The 20,208-nt window shown below is 44.4% G+C and overlaps 1 long non-coding RNA gene across 1 annotated transcript; it reads right to left on the bottom strand.

Annotated features, from left to right (window-relative positions):
• Positions 1–11,929: 11,929 nt before the first annotated feature.
• On the bottom strand, positions 11,930–17,363 carry LOC142765297 (uncharacterized). Its single transcript, XR_012884154.1, has 3 exons — positions 17,317–17,363; positions 16,242–16,401; positions 11,930–12,058 (listed from the first exon to the last, which is right to left on the bottom strand). It is a non-coding gene; the product is annotated as an uncharacterized LOC142765297 (long non-coding RNA).
• Positions 17,364–20,208: the final 2,845 nt, after the last annotated feature.

The raw sequence follows: 20,208 nt of genomic DNA, 5'->3' as shown, positions 1-20,208 counted from the left end.
TATTGTCCACTTTTTGCGTTAGAAGCACCCAAGCAGTGCTCTTCCAAGGAGCTCTCGCCATGTGTTAAGCGTGTGACAAGCATACTCGAGATAAATACTCATTTCCCCAAGGAGTAACTGGAAGCATGTGCAGTTGGTTTTCAGAGAGTAACGGCGAACACGTGGGAGGAACGGTAAAGAGTAACTGTTGCTCTTAGAAGAGCAACTGGTGGGAGTAATGGTTGGTCGGCAGGGAGCAACTGGTGGGAGTAACTGTTGGTATGCAGGGAGGAACTGGAGGGAGTAACTGTTCATCCCCCGAAGGAGGAACTGAAAGGAGAGCAACGGTTCCTCCCTCTGCAGTTACTCCTTTTAGGAGAGTAATGGGAGTGGCAATGCAATTGCTCCCTGAAAGGAGCAACCCCTATACCTCTGTTGCTCCGTTTTGGCTTAGAGTGTAACGAAGGTGTACCTCACCTGCTTCTTGAGTGCCCCAAGTATGAAACACAAAGACAAGTATTACGAGGAAATTTGCAACTTTCAGATAGGAGGCCCTTCACAGTGATGAAAATGCTACATCCATGGTCAACTGCAGGTCTTCGGAAAAGAGTTCTTTTTGCCTTCAAGATGTTTCTTAAGGAGTCAAATATTTCATAAAAATATTGACCTACCATACGCATTGTGGTCTTCATGCAAAAGGAATTATATAGTGTGTTTAATATGTGTAATTTCTGTCTCAGGGGGAACTGACCTTGTATGTGTAAATTGTGTACGTATATATCCATTAGCCGAATATGAACTGTCACGTGAGAAGAACTGGCCTTGTGTGTGGAACATATGAACCTAATAACTCTATGTGAACTGACTTCATAAACGTGTACTTTCACATCATATGTAGTACAGACTCACATTCTGTGCCCTTGTTGATTTTACGGCATACCTTGCCTACTAATAGATAACGAGTAGCTGGTGCCACCCTGATGGCATCAATCTTTCCTATTTGATCATTCTAATAAAAAACGGTGTTTGTTAGTGGTAGAGTACTGAGCTGCCACGCGTGGGACCCAGGTTGAATTGTGATTCTGTCCTCGGTGTTCTTCATTTATTTAGTTTTATCTCTTATTTTGCGCTATAGTAACTATGAACACCGGCAGCGGCTGACAACTACGATTCCAGAATCGGCCCCTGTGCTCTCATAGCATCAGTCGCTGTTATTTGCGGAAAGTCCGCGGAAAATTTGCGGAAGTTCGCGGTACTACAGTTTGTTTAATAAATATTGGCTTGCGTGGGCATTTCCTTAGTTAAACCGACTTAATGAACATGTAAAAGTAGTTTTCAATAAATATTTACACATAAATTAGGAGGAACGTTTTGTACAGACATGAGGAAATTCATTACTGATATTCATAGTCATGTAGTCAAACGAAGGGTAATTTATGAATTTTGCACTGGAAGTAAACGCTAGAGGCGTGTCGTTCTTCGATAAGGTACACGTCAAGGCACCCCAGGAGATCGATGTTTCTCATGCCCTACACTACGGCGTGTTGCATTCTGCTATCATGATTCGCGGACATCAAACCTCAACACTTGCATCACTGCCAGAAAGTGGCAACTGCTGGAAAATGGCAATTTGTGAACAGAGTTTAGAAAGCGTCATGGCAAAAAAAAAACGCTTTTGCTCTTTTACACTGTCATATATCATAGTACACTGGTGCTCCATTGCAGGCGTATTAAAAGAAGGAAGATAGGATATGTCTTTTGTTAGCGGCTGTTTAAAATTGATGATTATGCTTGCGTTACAATATACTGCATTAGAGTTTAAGGTCGTAGGATGATTCAAAACGTTGAGCAAACCTTGTAAAGAATGCTTCCGAGTTGTACGATGACAAATTGCCTGAGTATTTGCGTACCCACGCTTGTACACGGCGCTGTCATTGGTGACAGCAATTTGTCTCTTCAGCTCCGGCCGTACTGCACTTGCCAACATAGGAAATCCAATCGAACTACCAATGCAGGAATCCCGTTTTTGTACTGCAGGGAAAATAAGTGCAAGCAGGGCACCAGATGCCACTAGCATAAATCTGGAAGTGTATGCCATCCTGAAGAAATTGTAAAATGATGCCTTGTTTTCTGCTGGTCTTTTTTTAGCACCGGAACAATCTGAATTTTATACATAGCGCGTGTTTTAGCAGCATAAGGCTTCCAGCTAGCAAGTAGTTATATCACATTGTGCGTGGAGCGAAGTATGCTAAAATATCCACTACAATAGTTATAGTTTGAATGTTCTCTACGTGAGCGGAAGCTTTGCACTGGCATGCTCTATTTAATAGAATAACAATTCACAATGGTGTGTTGTGATTCAAGCATGGTTATGTAATTTTTACTGGGACATGCACTGCCGGAATGGTCGAATAAACACATGTATATTTACTTAACGAGCAATTGAAAGTGCCTCAATTTTGTACTTGCGCTAGCTCAAGGATGCATGAATATGTTGCTGCACTGACAGCAAGAATCTATATAGCGTTATAATTACCTGTAATACGAATCTATTTCCTGGAGAAAGTTGGACAGTAGTATTCATGTGGTTGGACTCGCAAGGCAATTTGGTTATCAGATGTCGTAACTTACGCCCCCCTGAATACGCTGAGCTTGCCCACTTATCTGGGTGGAAATAAGCTCATGCAGTGCTTTTTTACACATTGTTAAATTCCGCATTTCTTTTCCGCCAGTTGTACTCTGGACGGTGGTAAAAGCCCATTAAAATGAAAACGATGCTATCAAGTTCCATTCTAACCGCCTGTTATTGGCACCATGGTATGAGATCGTAGAAATTTGCACGCCGCGCTGTTTTCGTTTTATTCCCCTCCACCTGTACAATTATGATCAAAAAGAATTTCGCGCAAACGCATTTTGTCTTTTGTAGTTATAGGCGTTGAGCGGACGCAGTGCTTGTCTTTGTCGTTTCACTTCATTTATATTCTTCCGCGATATTTTGTGCCGTTTTTTTACTAATTAGTAGGATTCTTTACAAGTATTATTGAATCTAATTAGTGTGTAAGTTCAGATACATGCTGGCGGCAACCAATTTTTGTGTAGCTTGTTACCTTGTGAAGTACTGAATAGCAATACTGAGCGAATCATGACGGCGTCATTCTAATGTCGGGTGGTCGTTACCGTGAAGGAGAATGCAGCATGGCTTGGATATACAATACTCATTATTTTTCCGTGCTTCTGTGCGGAAAAAAAAACGTCACGTACAAGCAATACAGGTGCTATACTGATAGCTGCGTGAACAGTCGTCGGCTGTTGAGTGATCTGATCATCGCTGTGTAGTGATGGTCTGTTTTCTGTTCTGGCTGCTGCATCCAGATTATCATCCATTTTTTGTTTATTCCCATCCGTTGAAGTACCCTGTATTCTGAGTGCGGAGAAAACATCGGTCAACGAGTCACTATGCCAGGCTGAAGAACCCAATCGCGTCGCATGTCTCCGAAACATTCCATCTCAACAGTGCTCCGAAACCCGGTACGACGCCCACCATCCCTCCGTTTCTCACACGAAGGGTGGCCATTTGCGGTTGTGGACGCCTGTCCACAAGCATGGCTTGTGCCAATCGTTCCTGGCCTGCTACTCCAGACCATTTGCAGTTCTTGACCGCCTCAGTGACGTTACATACGTCATTTCCAGCATCACAAGCACTGGTCGGCACTCTAGGAAGACACAGCTGACACACGTCACGCGCCTCAAGCCGTATCACCGTCAACCTTCCTATTGACACACCCAGTGGGCCCCGTCTGCGAACAGGAAAATTAAACATCCTTGATGGTTGTATGAAGAGGACGAAGTCGAAGTTATACTGACTTGTGGGCAGCTCCGTCTCCATATTTCAGCTCTCAGCTGTACCTCTTGCAATCAATTAATATGATAAATAAACACGTTCCTTCGTCGTAATACCTATACTTGTGCGCACATTTCGTGCGTTCTTTAAATTTGTGCAGCGCGTTGATTGAGCTGGAACGTCATCAGTTCGCGCTCATCCTGTGTTTCTTCTTTCTGTGCGTTATTCGCCCCTGAGCTGGGCGCTGCATGTTTTAATGAGCTTGTGCTTCTTGTGGCACTCCACTTTGATGCCATCTCATTCATTGCTTCACCAATACGGAAAAATTGTGACTGCGTCTAAACAGTCTAATATTTCCAGGTGCTCCCTTCACCTAACGTCATTTATGGAGCTGTGAAACGTTTAGGGTAATGAATAACTATTCGTTGAAGATATAAAACTTGCAGCGCATACATGACCTTGAAATTATACAGTGAAAAACAATATTTGTGTAAAAGCGTACCTGAGCAGCGTCATGACTTCGCGTAATGTTTCTTCCTGCTGCCAAATGTCCTTCCCATGTTTTTACATGTATACGTGATCAGCACGAAAAGGCCGATTGGAGTTTATAAGAGAAAATAACGAGTCATTTCACAACCAGAACCTTGAAAATTTTGTAAAAGAGTTAACATATGCACACAGCTGTACGTGTGTTATCATTGTCCAGGAATAAATTACCGCATATGTAAAAACATACAGCTGGAATATTGTGCGACTTCGCGCAATAACAGATTGTATGTGCATCGCACTGGCCGCACTGGCATTGTTTATACTGACAATCGAAAAGAGTGATACATTTTCTGTGGTCGCAACAATGTATATCGCGCCAAGTATGTGGGCTCAAAGCACAGGTGATGTAGAGTGAGAATCGCGGATCAGTGCACAAAACTAACTCAAACAAAAAATGAATTATAGTTATTTTTCTTACATTGTTTAGGCTACCCCACAGCTGTCTGACATCTTTATTATTGTGAGATTTGACCTATAAAAGAAAACACATCGATAAAGCTACTTTGCCTCCATGAAAGTGTACCGATAACTTAGTAGAAACTTTCCAAACACACGCCGTACACCAAAGTATGAATACATAGCAGGCGTGGGCTATCTAAGGGGTTCATTTCAGTCAGTCGTCTAGTTTGTATCATATTCACATACTGCACGACAGCTGCTGATTTGTTCTTCTGCTAACTTCAAACTGCTGCAACAGCGTTTCTGTAGTCTTTTCAAGTACATCGTTTCATGCATGTTTCACACCTAAATCTGACCTGGCTTAGAGCTTCCATACATTTTTTTCGAGGAGTTATATCGTGTACATAAGATGCGACATGGTTACAAGGTAGTGCGATATGCGTCTGTCTCATATAAAAGCAACTTTTTGTGACACTCAGAACAATACTTAGGTGAAATAAATAAAAGGAGATCACTTGTGTTGCGAATACTTAACCTTAATGCCGCACAATAAGCTATATTCGTTGCAAGCATCTGGCACAATGTGCAAGAACATGCCCTGTTCGGTAAAACGTAGACCATCTATATTTTATGATTTTTAACGGCGAAGCTGCTTATATGAGATAATTTCCCAGGACTGTCGGAGCAGATCCACCTGTATTTTATGAAGGCCAGCCATATGCGTCCAATCTAGCCGTTCACCGCCCACCAATCCAGTCATTCTCTGCTCTGGCCCATCGTCTTGCCTACGCATGTGCTTCGCGGTAATAAGGAAGAGAACGCCTAATGTGGTGCCTTACGACAGAAATTATAAAAACATCAATTTTGGTTCAGTTGTGTATACATCCGTGGGACAGCACCTTGCATTAGGAGTAGTAGTAGTAGTAGTAGTGGGGGTGGTGGTAGTAATCGTAGTACTTTATTTGGAATGCAAGAAAAAGGATAAAAAAGGAACAGGCGTTTCATACGCTTGACAGAAGCCTCTGCACCTGTAGTTTGTTGCAAATATACAATTTTTTAGGGGCAAAGCTCCTTAAACCATGAGTAGTGCGCCAGCGATGGATGTAGTCGTAGTAGTAGTAGTAGTAGTATTAGTAGTAGTACTGGTAGTATTAGTAGTAGTAGTAGTAGTAGTAGTAGTAGTAGTAGTAGTAGTAGACTTTTATTCAGCCACAATTTACAGGCTGAGCATTTCGACCACCTGTGCGACCAGTCGGCGCTGTTCTTCCCCTTCGGCGCCGATCCAGTCGAGCCAGGAGGTGATGGAAAAGGATAGGGGAAGGTAATGCCTGGACTGCTGAGCAGCTGGGCAGTAAAACAGGCAGTGTGACAGGTCGCCAAATGGGGAGGGGCGATTGGAACAGCAGGGGTTATACCTATATTCATAAAGGAAAAGGCGAGAGGGGGTTATCAGGCAATTCATTTGGATGTGCTGTAGGTTCGAGCATCGAGCGTAGTGAGTGATAGATGAGAGGGAGGGTAGAGACGCTTGTCGAGCCGGAGCTGGAAATACACCTCCTTAATTTTGTGACGCAAGGAGATCTGCCCATCATTGCTCGCGGAGCTCTCACTGTCTTCCGAAGTTGTGGGCCAGGTAATGAACGGTGCCCAATGTAATATATTGCGAGCAAGCTGATGAGTTAGCCCATTTCCGTTAATACCTGAAAGCCCAGGAACCCAGCGGAGGAAAACAGTGGAAAGTTGAAGAGCAGAGACCGCTCGCTCGACCTCCTGTTGAAGAGCAGGAGGCAACGTGTTGTTCTGTATGTGACGGATGGCGGCGTGAGATTCAGAGTAAATCGCGTACTCGTGGTGAGAAGGGAGGGAGGAAAATGACTGCATGGCGTGGACCATGGAAAGGACCTCGAGCGAAAGTACATTTGGCGGGTGCAAGTATGGCCCGCTGGTGTGCGTGTCAGGTGCCGAAAGGTGTGGATGGTGGATAACGTAGCCACACGAGCCCCGAGGAGCCATGTATATGGCATCCGTGTAGGCAACTTCCTGTGTACAGAGAGGAGGGGAATGATGTTGTGCTGCCGCATGACGCCGGCTGGTGTGAAGAACAGGAGACATAATGAATGGGAGAGGAGGGATGCGAAGATTAGAAGCAGGGGTGCTAGCGGCAGAAGGCAACGTGGGAACGAAAACGGAAATGTGAGCGATACCCGCTTGGGCCAATAGTCATTGGCCTTGACGAGTGAGAGAAAGACGGGCAATCTGAGAGTCATGGTGTAGAGAAATAAAAGAACGTAATGCATGAGAGAGGCCCGTGGCAAATAGCTTAGTGGTAGAGGTAGTGACAGGGAGTCTTAGAGCTGCCTGTAGACGCCTAATAGAGCTCTTTTGAGTATGTCAAGTTGCATTTGCGTGAATTGAACGAACGGCAAAAAGTGCAAGAACTTGTTAAGAGCGAGTGCATGTGCAACCCGGCACGCATGAGCCTCGTGGAGCCCTGACTGCCGAGTGACAACGCGTCGCAGGAGGTAAGTCACCGAGTGGCAAGTCCTCAAAGCGTGATGTAAGGCCTGCGCATTCTTTGTCGCATGCAAAGAGAAGCCAAGAACTTTGCATTGCTGAACAGTGGGGATGAGAGAGCTAGAAAGATGTAGGGAGATGAGGGTTTTTGGGAGCGCTGGCACGCAGGGCGGTTCAGAAAAAGTAGCTCAGATTTCTTCGGTGCAGGCGACAAGCCATCAGTAGCAAGAAAGGAAGCGATAAGGTCCAGGCCACGTTGCAAAATATCCTGCACGTGGCCGGTACATTAAGACGTACACCAGAGAGTGATGTCGTCTGCATAAAGGATAGGGTGGAAGTCAGGTATTTAAGACAGTTGGGAGGCAAGGCGGGTCGTAGCCATATTAAATAGAGTAGGAGATCAAACAGTACCTTGAGGGGTGCCGCGGGTGAGGGAGTGTGGGCTAGACAAATGAGTATCGACTCTAAAGCGAGCCACTCGATTGGAAAGAAAGGACCGGATGTAAGAATAAATGCGGGCGCCACATGACAGGGAGGAGAGCTGAGAGAGTATGTGGTAATGACTCACGCTTTCGAATGTCTTTCGCTCATCGACGGTTACAAGAGCATGAATCAGACTACGAGAAGGTGAAAGAAAAGTGTGCTGAAGAACAAGGAACATGTCCTGCGCACATACACGGCATCAGAAGTCGATGAGAGAAGGAGGGAAAAACTCTTTCGCCTTATTAAAATCAGACAGTCGAGTCAAGGCCATCCGCTCTTGAGTCTTGCTAACGCACGACGTCAAAGAGATAGGGCGAAGGCTAGAGAGAGATGGAGGCTTGCCCGGCTTCGCAATCATGCAAATTAGAGAGGATATCCAAGAGTTTGGAAGACAGCCGCTGTATTCTTTCTTAAATGTGTGTAAGAGAAATTCTATCGCGTTGTCGGGGTGATTACGTAGTGTAGTATACGTTATCTCATCCTCGCCGGGAGCTGAGCGGGTTGACTGAGAGGCCAAGGCCGCTTCCAGTACCCTGAGCGTTAATGGGTGGTCCAGGTCAGGGTTAGCTTTGTCACAGTAATCTTGGTAGGAAGGCGTGCGGGGAGGGGGGGTTGGAGATACAGAAGTTTTAATTTGTCGAAAACAATAGATGGAGCTCTTGAGTGAGAGCTTTAGCTAGGTTGGGAGAAATGGCAGGCTTAGAACTCAAGAGAGACCTAAACAGAGACTATGTAGAGCACGAGTGCAGTGCGGAGTCAAGGCCGTCACACAGCGTGTTCCAACGAGAAAGCTCGAGGGAAGTGCCGTAAGCGATGATATCAGTCCACAGAGCATTCATGCGGGAGGAAAGTTGGACGTTATGTGGCTGAGAGCGAATAGAGCGTTTCAAACGCTGATGACGTCACCATAAACAGAGGAAGAGAGGATCTGGGTCTGGAATGGGGAGTCGAAAATTAGCGTGGCGACTACAGGATGTCACTGCTGCGGAGATCCGCGACGTCCAGTCATCGTAAGTTTCAAAGAAGTCAGACAACAGGTTATGACGGGGTCCTTCCCAGTCAGTTAAAGCGACTCGTTGTTTCCACTTATTGTGGGAGAAAAGGGTGGTCATTTGTATAATATAGTGATCACTGAAAAAGTTTTCAGCTGACAACTGCCAGTGAAAAGGAAGAGAATACTGAGACAAAGTGAGATCGGGTGTAGTGAAGCGCTGTGCAACATTGCCCGCTCGAGTAGGGGTGCGAGGAGTATTAAGAAAGGTGAGATGGTGTTCCTGGGTGAGGCAGTGTAGAAGGTGACATGGTTTGTGTGTTTGGGGGTAACCCAACAGCCTATGGCGATCATTAAAGTCACCCCCAAGGAGGATACGGGTGGTCAATAGAAAGGAGGGCAGGAATTTGCCAAGAGCACCGAAAAAATAGGATGTGACACGGGGTTGTAAAAGGACGTAAGAGCCAAAGAAACACTAGTAGATGGTTGGTAATAGACCACATCACCTAAATATTCCAGGAGGGTGGAGGGTACTTCTAGTGGTTCAACGAGAACGTGCTTGCGTACATAAATGGACGCAAGTGGCGTTCCCGTCGTAGCGTGATATGCAGGGTAGTCCAAGACGGTAAAGACCGTCCGAGTCTCCCGTATAAGAGGAAAATGGGGTTAGGTGTGGCGGCTGAGAAGATATTGGTGGAGAGGGGCCGATTATGACGAAAGTTGCGGCAGTTGCACTACAAAATCTCGAGGTCCTCTTCATGCGCCATCTAGGTCTTTGAAGTAGAGGAGGCGCCTGTGCATGCTCATTCCTTCTTTTTTTTGCGGGGGGTAGCAACTCTTACAGGGAGTTAAGCATATAGGTGAACGATTCCAGTTGCTTGGATTGGGTTTCGAGGGTCGTAAGAATTCGGGCAATTGAATTTTACAGCTCGACTGAACGAGAGTGATTCGCAGTAGTGGTGGTTTGAACCATTTCAGCCGACTTGGTTGCATGGGAGCTGGAGGTCGCGGTGGTGAGTGTAGTAGTAGCAGTAGTAGTAGTCGTTGTAGTGGTACGTAGCCTCCTTTCGTTTAGCCTTGCGAATGTCCGCTGGATGGCGGTACTTCTATATGATGAATATATGAAGAAAATATGAGAGATGGCGGCACTTCGAGTGTTCACTAGATGGATGGACTGAAATACGGACGCACGAAAAAACGCACGGAAGGACAGACAGACAAGCAGACATGCGGATGGATGGATGGGCAGACGCAAGGATGGACAGACACACAGCCAGATGCATGGACGGACGCACGTACGGATGGACGAACGCACAGGCGGATGGACGAATGGACTGACAGATGGACAGACGAACGCAGGGACGGACGCTAAGAAAAACATACGCACGGATCGAAGCCCAAGCGGACGCATGGACGTTCGCAGGCACAGATGGAAGCAAGAACGAACGGACGGACGAAAGCACAAACGAACAGAAGGACAAAAACGTGGACGGATTGACGGATGCTTCGTACCGCTCATCACCACACACTCCGTGGTTATGCTGTGATTTCTTTGTGGATACAACATGCTATGTGCCACATGCGCTTTAACAAAAGAAATACAGTAATAAGAGAAAGCAACACATTATAAGCACTACTTAATTCCCACACGCAAATCTTGCACATAAAATGACAAAAAATTGGCCCCGTATCTGCATTTAATCTTCAAATGTCGTCGAAAGACGTCTTGTGTGTAGAGAGAGTAAACAAAACATTTATTCGATGATCTGCGCAAGAAAATCGGTGAATGGTAGTCTGGAGGCGCTGCGTTAGAGTGCCTCGAACGTGCAGCGGAGGCGAACGAGCGCATCAAGTCGCGTCACACGCGAGACATGAGCGCCATCTGGCAGTTTTCTTGGAAAACAGAGCGCGTGGCTCTGAGACAGGTGTGTGCGCCCGTCTCAGAGGTGATAAGGTGTAGAACGCAAGGCAACGGGTAGGCGCCACAACCGTCTCGTTTTAGCAAAGCGTTGGAAACACTCGCCTGTTCGCGCAAGCGTTGCATGATCAGCGCAGCGTGATGAGCTCTACGGTCCTTAAAATTACCTATGTATGCCTTTTTCAGTAAAAGACGCACATGCAGATGATATACGTGTTGTTGTGGTGCGCCGGACTTGCGCAATAATCACTTTTTAATCGACGATTGCACAATTATGAACACTGAATTTTGAGCAACATTGGTGGGCGCTGTGGATTGGGTGGGCCAATTCAAGTACCCGATGCTGTTAAGAGTGGACAAACAGGCAAATGTACAGACAGACAGACGGACAGACAGACAGACAGACAGACAGGCAGACAGACAGACAGACAGACAGACAGACAGACAGACCAAATTTTTGGTGTCGAAGGTCCTTAAGAAAGACTACCGTCTTTAAAATACGCGAACAAAACTGTAGGCTTACCTCAGCTTACCTGGTGGACGGGCTGGTTTTGTAAGAGGCACGGTGTTTTGCAGTATTGCGCCTCGGTTCGTGGCCTTATCCGGGAAACAAATGGGGATGCCTAACTGCAACGCTGCCTCATCACGAGTGCTGTGAGGCCGCGATGGTGGCATATTCGATCCACAAACAAAAAGCACAAAGTAACGAATTTGACAGATTCAGGAGTGTTCAGAGAGATTCGGATGAATTGACTGATTTGTCATAGCTCACATCAGTGAATACTCCCCGCGCAGAGAATTGCGTGTAGTGAAAGCGAGGATTAGGGGGAAGAGGAAAGAAGCATTCAGAGTCCGCCGAATTAGTGGGCTAAATTAGCTTGAATCACAGGGGTTGTCCAACATTCCGCACAAGCTGGTACCACATGACGTCGTTTTATGCGTCACCGAAGGATTCTAGCAGAGGGCGTCGCTGTATACCCTTGCCTCCAATCGTCATTTGTCCTACGGCTAGTATGGCAACTGATGGCAACCTAGCATTGACTCTGATCTTACAGGGCCTCACAAGGGGGAAAGAAAGGGTAAACCATAGGACATCTGTGTGTAATATGGTATATCATATATATATGGTTGAAAAGAAAGCGTCAAGAGGAGGAACAAAAAAAAAACGCAGTAGCGCGGTAACATCCCAAATGAAGGTTTTGTCAGGCCACGAGTAGCTGCTGTTCACTTTGTAAAAAATGCGCATTGAATGCAATTCTATGAATTTTTGGTAATGTTTATTAGGCTAATCCAGCCATACCACGCGTGATGCTTCCAGATATTTTTCCAGCACAACATCGAAGTTTTTTGAAAAGCTTTTCGGCATGAATACTGCCATTTTTACCTGAAAGAAGAGTAAGGTTTCATGAAGACGTGTGAGAGTTGTATTGCACGCTTCAAACCAGCGCAATTCTATAGGGCGGAAGCGCTATGCGGTGTTGCGTTTTAAAAATATTTCGCAGCATCAACGGCGAAAAAGATATTTGTAGACGTATCAAGCAGAAATTGTTCGGATGGTTGTATCTGAATATGCTCTTTAACTCTGCGCTCGTACTTTGTCTCGTCAGTCAAAAACAATAAATACTTAGTGAACTAAATGCTTTTAATTACTCAGGTGAATAATGTGAGTACATTGAGTTACAAGAAAGATAAGGTGATTAGCATGAATACAGTTACCTTAACTTCTGAAACGCATCAGAGTTTTTAATTTTCGCCTCTAATTAGGCTGGACGACCCGCTTACACTTCAGGACGTTTAAACATTATTGATAACCACGCATCTACGACAGTGATTTTTGTCACAAATTTCTTCAAAAGACGGAGGCACATTCTATGCCACAATTTAAGCATAATTATGAAAGAATGATAATTAGTTTGTCAACACTTGTGTTCTGCAATCTTGAAAGTTTCGAAACTTAAATGTGCAAGGTTCACAGCATATTCTCACACGCTCTTATGTTACGAGAGACATGTTTCCAGAAAGCGCTACGGACAATACCCCTTTCTAGCTAACCATTATACAATGAAACTACTTCAGAACGATTACAATACTAAGGAAAAATAACAAAGAGTTAGGCGACGAAATTTTGTAAAAAAGTTTATGTTGTAAAAGATTTGCAACACTCTAGACTATAACATTCCGCCGGCAGAGACCACATCCGTAACCTTCGAATGACATCTCTGATGCTCTACCAAGTAAGCAATGGTGACGATGGTCATCCAGTCTGCTTTATCGTGTATATCTCAGTACTTTAACCTGGATGTTTTAATTAGTGCCTATCGTAGGCTTGAAAGTGAGTCATTACTTGAAGAAGTCATGCTATTCGAAGTCCTGGCTGTGAGTGACGACAATTTAAACACTTAGAAGTAGCATGCCTGCTTACTTCGACAGTTCCGGGATCACTCTAATATAAGCTGCTTCGCCCCTGAGCAATTACAAAATGTACATGCTATTCACTTTTTGATAGTTCATATTGTTGCCTAATTTTCCAGACGTTTTCAACGACAATAAAATATTGTACAACATTAACAACACATTGCGCGGCTTCGCAACATACACTTTTATACACTTTTATACAACATACACTTCAGCTCAAGATTGCATCGACACGCACAAAAGGGCCTTTGTATGTGCTTGTAGCGCTATCTTGTAGCCGTGTCGCATCTAATGTAAACGATATATTTCATTGCGAAGGAGTACGCAAAGAAATTCTCGGAACAGAGGCAGGTCGAGATATAGCACATGCATAAGCGGTGCATGTCATTTAAAGTCTGATGCAAATAACTGCACAAATGCTATCGCTGCAGTTTGAAGTTAACAAAAAGAGAACCGTCAGCGGCTGTAGCACAATGAGATATGATGCAGATCAGGTGATTGCATGATATGGGCCCGTTACATAGAGCACGCATGTATTCTCTCCATATTTTAATACAAGACGCTTCTCCAAAAAACTCTGTACAAAGTTGTCATCGCTATTTCATGGCGGCAAAGCAGATGTGGCGATGTGTATTCACTTAGGTGTGAAATCTTGTAACAGTGGAGGCGTGACGTAACGGAAACGATGTAAAATTACTACGCACCGTTTTTTTGGCTTGGTAATTGTCCACGTGGATTCAGGGCTGAGTAGCTCTTGTGTTCTGATCCGCGAACCTGATGCTTCTCAACACCGTTGCTTTGAGCTCGCCTACTTGGCGCGGTGTACATTGTACCAATCACAAAATATGTTTCTATTTTTTCCATTGTGGCCATAATCAGTATCAGTGTGGCGGATGCGATGCACAGACAATTTTTCATTGCGTGGAGTCCCACTAGAATGCAGCCGTAGACTGCACTTTTGTGATCATTTATTCCGCGACAATGGTAACACAGGTACAGCTGTAGGCATATGCTACCTCTATTCCGAAATTGCTGTGGTTTTGAACTTAGTCGTTCTTTTAATTTCGAAGTACAAGTCAACCTCTTCGTGCAGATCGTTTATAGAAGTGAGGACATGGCAAGGAGATTTCACCGCAGGAAAAAAAAAACATTGCACGATGTCTTGGGTCTGTTTTGGTAAGCTTTTATACATACAGATTTTTTCACTGTAGATTTGGAAGGCTACATATAGCTTGCATTATTTCTTATTGTCAAGAAATAGTTCTATATTTATTTTTAATTTTCAGAAGTGCACAAACACAATTGGGTGGAGGATCAAATATTGCGGTGAAGGGAGCATCAGCCAATATTAAATGGTTTGGACGCAGTCACAGTTTCTTCGTCGGGGCGAAGCAATGAAAGCGATGGCAAAAGATTAGATTGTCGCGTGAATAACGGCAGCAGCAGCGCCATGCTGAGGAACAAAGGACACGCGAAAAGAACAGGTACAGGACGAGCGCAAACTCACGATGTTTCCAGCTTGACACTCAAGGCGCTGCTCAAAGCCAAAGGACCCACAAAATTTACAAATACCTCGTTTTTGTTCTATCCGGTTGGTTAAGCACGACACAAAATACAAATTACGTACGCGTAACATGGCCTCTTTCAAACAATCATAAAACCCCTACTGCAAGCACAGTTTTGTAGTGCCTTAATAGACCTTAACACTTTCTCTTCCGACTCAGCGAACGACGAACTGTGCGTCACTTGCTGATAACTTTGCTGATACGTTTCTCTGAAGCATATTAAGATTAAATACAGTCTTTGAGCATTGTAAGTGGTGCGCCTTCAAAACATCAACATGTGCCATGCACTGACGCCTGACGCAAATCTACGCTTGTGCCACGCCGTGTTACGAGCGTTAAAGAGACTCCTCCAACAATACGATCCACGTATTGTTTTGTTCCGAAGCTGTTTCAAGCGTTCGCTTGGCTCAGTTGTAGAACACCACCCTTATAAGAATGACTGTGGAGGTGTTCAAGCTTGATTGATCATTTCTAGAGTCAACCAACTTTGAACGACTTGGCAAGATGTTTCGAGATTGCTGAAGAAACACTCATTAAATTTTGTGTTGAGTATATCAGCGAAAATGTCGCTCACGAAACAAATTGGAGAACGCTTGAGCTCCACCTCGCCATAGCGTAATCCGTAGTCGTACGCATAGCTTTCTGCACTGTTAGCCCGATTTATTTCTCGGTGCGCAAGCGTGCCCTTATGAAACGAATAACTGTGCACTGAACATAATTACCGTGTAAGTTGCAGACATTGTTGGCAAGTGCCCACAACGCGGTAAATATTTCTTAAGAAAATCAGCCAAGGGCTTACTGCACGTTCGAAGGGCAGCACGCAAACTTGTGGAGCTGTTCATGTTGTTCATGCTTCTGCTGCTGACGATAACTGCAAATGTCTGAGAGCAATGAACGCGTGCGCTTTCAAAACACCCACTCTGTGCTCACGTGACTGCTTTCAACACCTGGCGCATTTTTTATGCTTATGTCACGCAGTATAAGATGACTTGAACAAGACTTCTTCAACCACACGACACTGATATAGTTTTCTTTTAGGACGACAGTGTTTGTTCGGCTGCTTCAACGTGGAAATTTTTGTCTGTCTGTCTGTCACACAATTTAGCCACGCGGCTGGTGACTCCAAACCAAGACGACGTTTTCTTCTTTAATTCACCCTTAAATATTTTTTATAAATTTATATGTAGGGTTTAACGTTTTTAAACCACCATATGATTATGAGAGACGCCAGAGTGCACGTCTCCGGAAATTTTGACCACCTGGGGTTCTTTAACGCGCACCCAATTCTGAGCACAAGGGCCTTCAGCAGTTTCTCCTGCATCGAAAATGCAGCCGCCGAAGCCGTGGTTCCATTCCGCGACCTTCGGGTCAGCAGTCCAGTACCTCAGACACTACGCCAACGCAGTGCGGCGCTAAAAATTTGTTAGATTACAAAAAGTATTTAGATTACCTCTTTACTCTGTTTCAATGCGATCATTCAAGTCCCCTCTAAGCCTCCTAGTTGTTTCCCTTGTAAGAAATGCTCAGCGAAGGCATGCAGTGACCACAAGCTTGGAGTTTTCATGTGCACTACAAGAAAAAATTTACCTGGTGTCATGTAGCAGCAGTCACTCAAGGCAACTTTCATATGAAGATGCATGCTTAACTCTTACGAAACAGCCTTCATTTCTGCAGTATTCAGCACATAATATTTGGCATTACAGAACAGCTTTCTCCTTCAATCGGGTGAGCAGGATGTCAAGACTGCCTTAAATATAGTAAAAAACACATTAGTTGAAAGAGCGTCATTATTAAGTAATGTATTTATTCATACCACGTATTAAGAGACTACCAGAGATAAAAAAACACTTGATTGAAAAACAAAAAAACGGCACCAAACCTCTAGAAGGGGTGGGAAGCCCTAGATTGAAAAGAAGTCTTTATAATTAGCATCACTGCTTGACCCAGCCGTATTTCGAGCACTTCCCAGCTCATCTTGATCGGATGGCTGCTTTCAAACTTCTAAACGTCGTTGAAAAAAAGAAAATATTGAGCACATACGAGGCGGAAAATCAATACGTAAGCGTTGAGAGGTGTGTTCCCTTACTATAAAATACATAAATAGGTAATTCTTAAGAACCTTGTGTTTCTAACGCTGCGCTGAAAATGCGTTGATATGCATGAAAAAGCGGTATACCGATGATGCGAGATGGCCACCTGACAGTGGCTTTTGGTTCTGCACAAGGTTTTTCCAGATGGCACTTTCAGGTGGTGTTTACATATTACTCACTGTCTACTCAATTTATAGCTGCGAGCCAGAATAAGTTGACTAAACACAGAGGAGCCGCTATCATCTTTGCGACTTTTGCAGCGAAGCTGACAGAAACGCTGTGAATTCCTGTTTTAGAGAAATTTAAGCTACAAAAAATATTGCGTTCATGTATTAGAACACCTGTTTTTCAAGCAGAGAACCTAGATTGCATGCTTACTCGGATGCGAAAACTTTTATATTGATTTCATTGGAATGTTTCGCAATTTGGTAACCAGGGACAACATGATTTTGTGCACACAACCAACGACACTACCGTCAGCACCAACGCCGGAATTTCGGCACAATGAGCTCTTTAAAGAGCCTTTACAAGGCTTCCAAAATACAAAAAAGTGAGCAATATTTTCTCCTTACAATTCTTGTTTTTCATGGCGCACCACTGTGACGTAAACAGTAGAATCCGTGAAGTCTGAAGCGTACATGTTTCCATTCTTTATATACGTGAAACATCACTTGTGATTTGACTCCTGCATTGTTTTGCAATGCAGCCGCCCATCCGTTATTTTTTGTCTCACATGAATACCGTGCACAATGAACCGATCGGAATTCGTTTTGTGCGTTTATAACTGCGCAAGCAGCGATAACAACGTTCAGCCGAGAAGTGTGAGATACTGATAGGCTCTGGTGCTTACCCCCGTATTCACAAACGCTCCTTCACTAAATTGCTTCCCTCGACTTGACGAAGCCAAGGCGGAGCGTGCTCCTTCACTCAAGGAGCCGCTATTTTTCATGAACGCTCCTCCACACTTCCTTCACCAAAAGAAGCCTTCGAAAAGCTCCCTCCACTTGAGTGAATCACATGTGCCGAGAAAAGCACCTGATAACGAGAGTATTCGTAATTGTAATTGACAAATGCCTATCTTTGTGTAATAAATGAACGCTTTTCTTAGTCATTCTTTTTTATAAATCGACTTTACAGCAAAGTACATGCATTTAGAGTGGTAGCGCGGTCTCCCTAAGCCTTGAGCCGGTAGAGTTAGCGAAGCCCCCGCTTCAAGTCTGTCAACAGTCACAACCAGGCAGCTGAACGAACAGCTGATGGCGTTTCGTCTGCTTCTGAACGTTTCACGTGCTTAGTTTATTTCGTCTTGTATGGGTCTATTTTTTCAGTTTTTTTACGGTAGTGCCTACGTGCGTGTTGTTTGATACCCAACTTTCGCCGGGTTGAGTAACGAACTATGTGAGTGATGACAGGAAGCACAACAGATATTTTTTTTCTTTCTTTACTTTCGTTTTGCCGAGAGCCTTCTGACCACTAGTGTAGGCACCAACCGGGTAATGCGGTGGAGTGAGTAATTTTTACTTATATCACATTGCATTGATGTGCTTTTAGAATTCACCACCGTATTGTGCACAAAGATTACTTGTACGTAAATTCATTCTCGCTGCGGGAGTACGTGCACAGTTCCTGATGTCAGGAAACTGTGTTATGTTTATTGTTCTCATTTACTGCGAATTTTAACGTGGCACTTTCGTAGTTGTTCCTCTGCAAGTAATAGAAAATTTTGACGGCAATCATCGCAACTGCTATTCAAAGTTATACCAGGGTAGCGTAAAAAAGTAGGCATAATATACTCGTGGTTGAGCGTTTGAATTAGACGGGTACGCAAGTTAGCAAAAATGATCGTGTGCGTTTCTTCAAATAATGGTGAACACAACATTTTGAGGTTTTCGCTTTCTTATATTAGCAGCATACATAGTCGGTTAACAGTGCGTGTTTGTGTGTGTGTGTTTAAACTTTAAAGTTTCAAGCTTCCAAGGATGCCTCGTTAAGCAGTTAGTTTTTTTTCCACCTTCTTTTCGGCCAACAATTGTGGATGCACTAACATGACAGATTCGAATAAACGTAACGTTTAAATCTCTGTGGCTTCCGTCTCCAAGTTCATACAGCGGCCACATCTTACAATTTTTGTCCCGTCTCTTTTATCTGCAAGCTCGATCAGGAGCACAATCGTTAATGCACGAATGACCTTTACACTTATGTTATGGCTTTTATTTGTAGAATATGACTGCTGGAAATACCTCTTGAATATGATCGTGGTTTCTGCGCTTCATTGTAAAATTTCGGCAGTACAGAATTCATAGGTATTCTATTCTTTTCGAAATCATAAAATCGAAGCTGCTTCCGACTTTTGGCGCTGTTCGGTCTTAAAAACAAGCGTTGGGGTTCTCTGAACCTTAGAGAAAGTGTCACCAAGAAGCAAAGTATTTTTCTCTGCTGATTTGACAAAGACGAGTACCACAAAGCGGTAAAAAATGCTCAAGAGTATTGCAATCATCGCGAATAAATCCGGTCAGAACCTTGTAATTAAAATATCTGATGTTGCTGCAACATTAACATGTCTGCACAGTAAAACTCGACCTTCTACCTACTCTCTCCGTTCTCATAAGCAGAGCTCTCTCAGCTGAGTAGCGGCTGTTGCTATAGAAGGGAGTGGAAAGTTGGTTGCATGGCGTCCGTATTGTCTTGTCGTAGCTGAAGCTGCTTGTAAAGAATGGAGACCAGCGCCTTTCGATACATTAGAACAACAAAACTTTATGTACAAGAACGTATGTACAAATTTACAAGACTCTTCATCGTTGTATCCGTCGCATGTAACCTCGGCAGAGCCGATAGAGCAGAGCACTCATTGCTGTGACCGGAACGACCGTGAGGAAACAGGAGCCAGGTTTTAAACCCTCGGTTGCTTCTCTCAATTCTCCTAACAACCAACCAAAATAATTCAGTCCATTTATTGGACAGACTAAACACATTTGTTGCCGTCCTCTCCTCTCGCACTCTTCTTAAAGCACTCAACTTCTCAGTTGGAGAGAGAGAGAGAGAGAGAGAAGAAGACCGGCCTGCACACTACGTTCCACGAACTGTGCAAACGCACACAATGGTGGCGCCATTTGGCTGCGGGCCCGCTGCCAATACTGCGACATACTGCGAGATGTACAGCTTGACAGCTGTCCCGTGGACTCTAATCCAGATGAATGGGTGACTATGCACCGGATGTCCTCAATTGCCCGACGGCACTTCGCTAACCGGAAACAACCTAGCTAGTTGTCAACAGCGGTGACCGACCACGATGTTCTTACCTGAAGGGGCGTCCTTACGCCAGGATTATCGTTTACCCAGAATGGGCTCTTTGGGAAGCGCACCCTTTGTCGACAAAGATAAATCACCCCCTGGCCTGCGACGCCCGACCTTACACGCCCTTCCCAAAGTTCGCGCAAGCGCTCAAATGCAGCTGCGCGAATACC

The sequence above is a fragment of the Rhipicephalus microplus genome, chromosome 6 (genome assembly GCF_043290135.1).
Source record: "Rhipicephalus microplus isolate Deutch F79 chromosome 6, USDA_Rmic, whole genome shotgun sequence".
In the NCBI taxonomy this organism is placed as follows: domain Eukaryota; kingdom Metazoa; phylum Arthropoda; class Arachnida; order Ixodida; family Ixodidae; genus Rhipicephalus; species Rhipicephalus microplus.
This window is presented reverse-complemented; position numbering and strand designations above follow the sequence as displayed.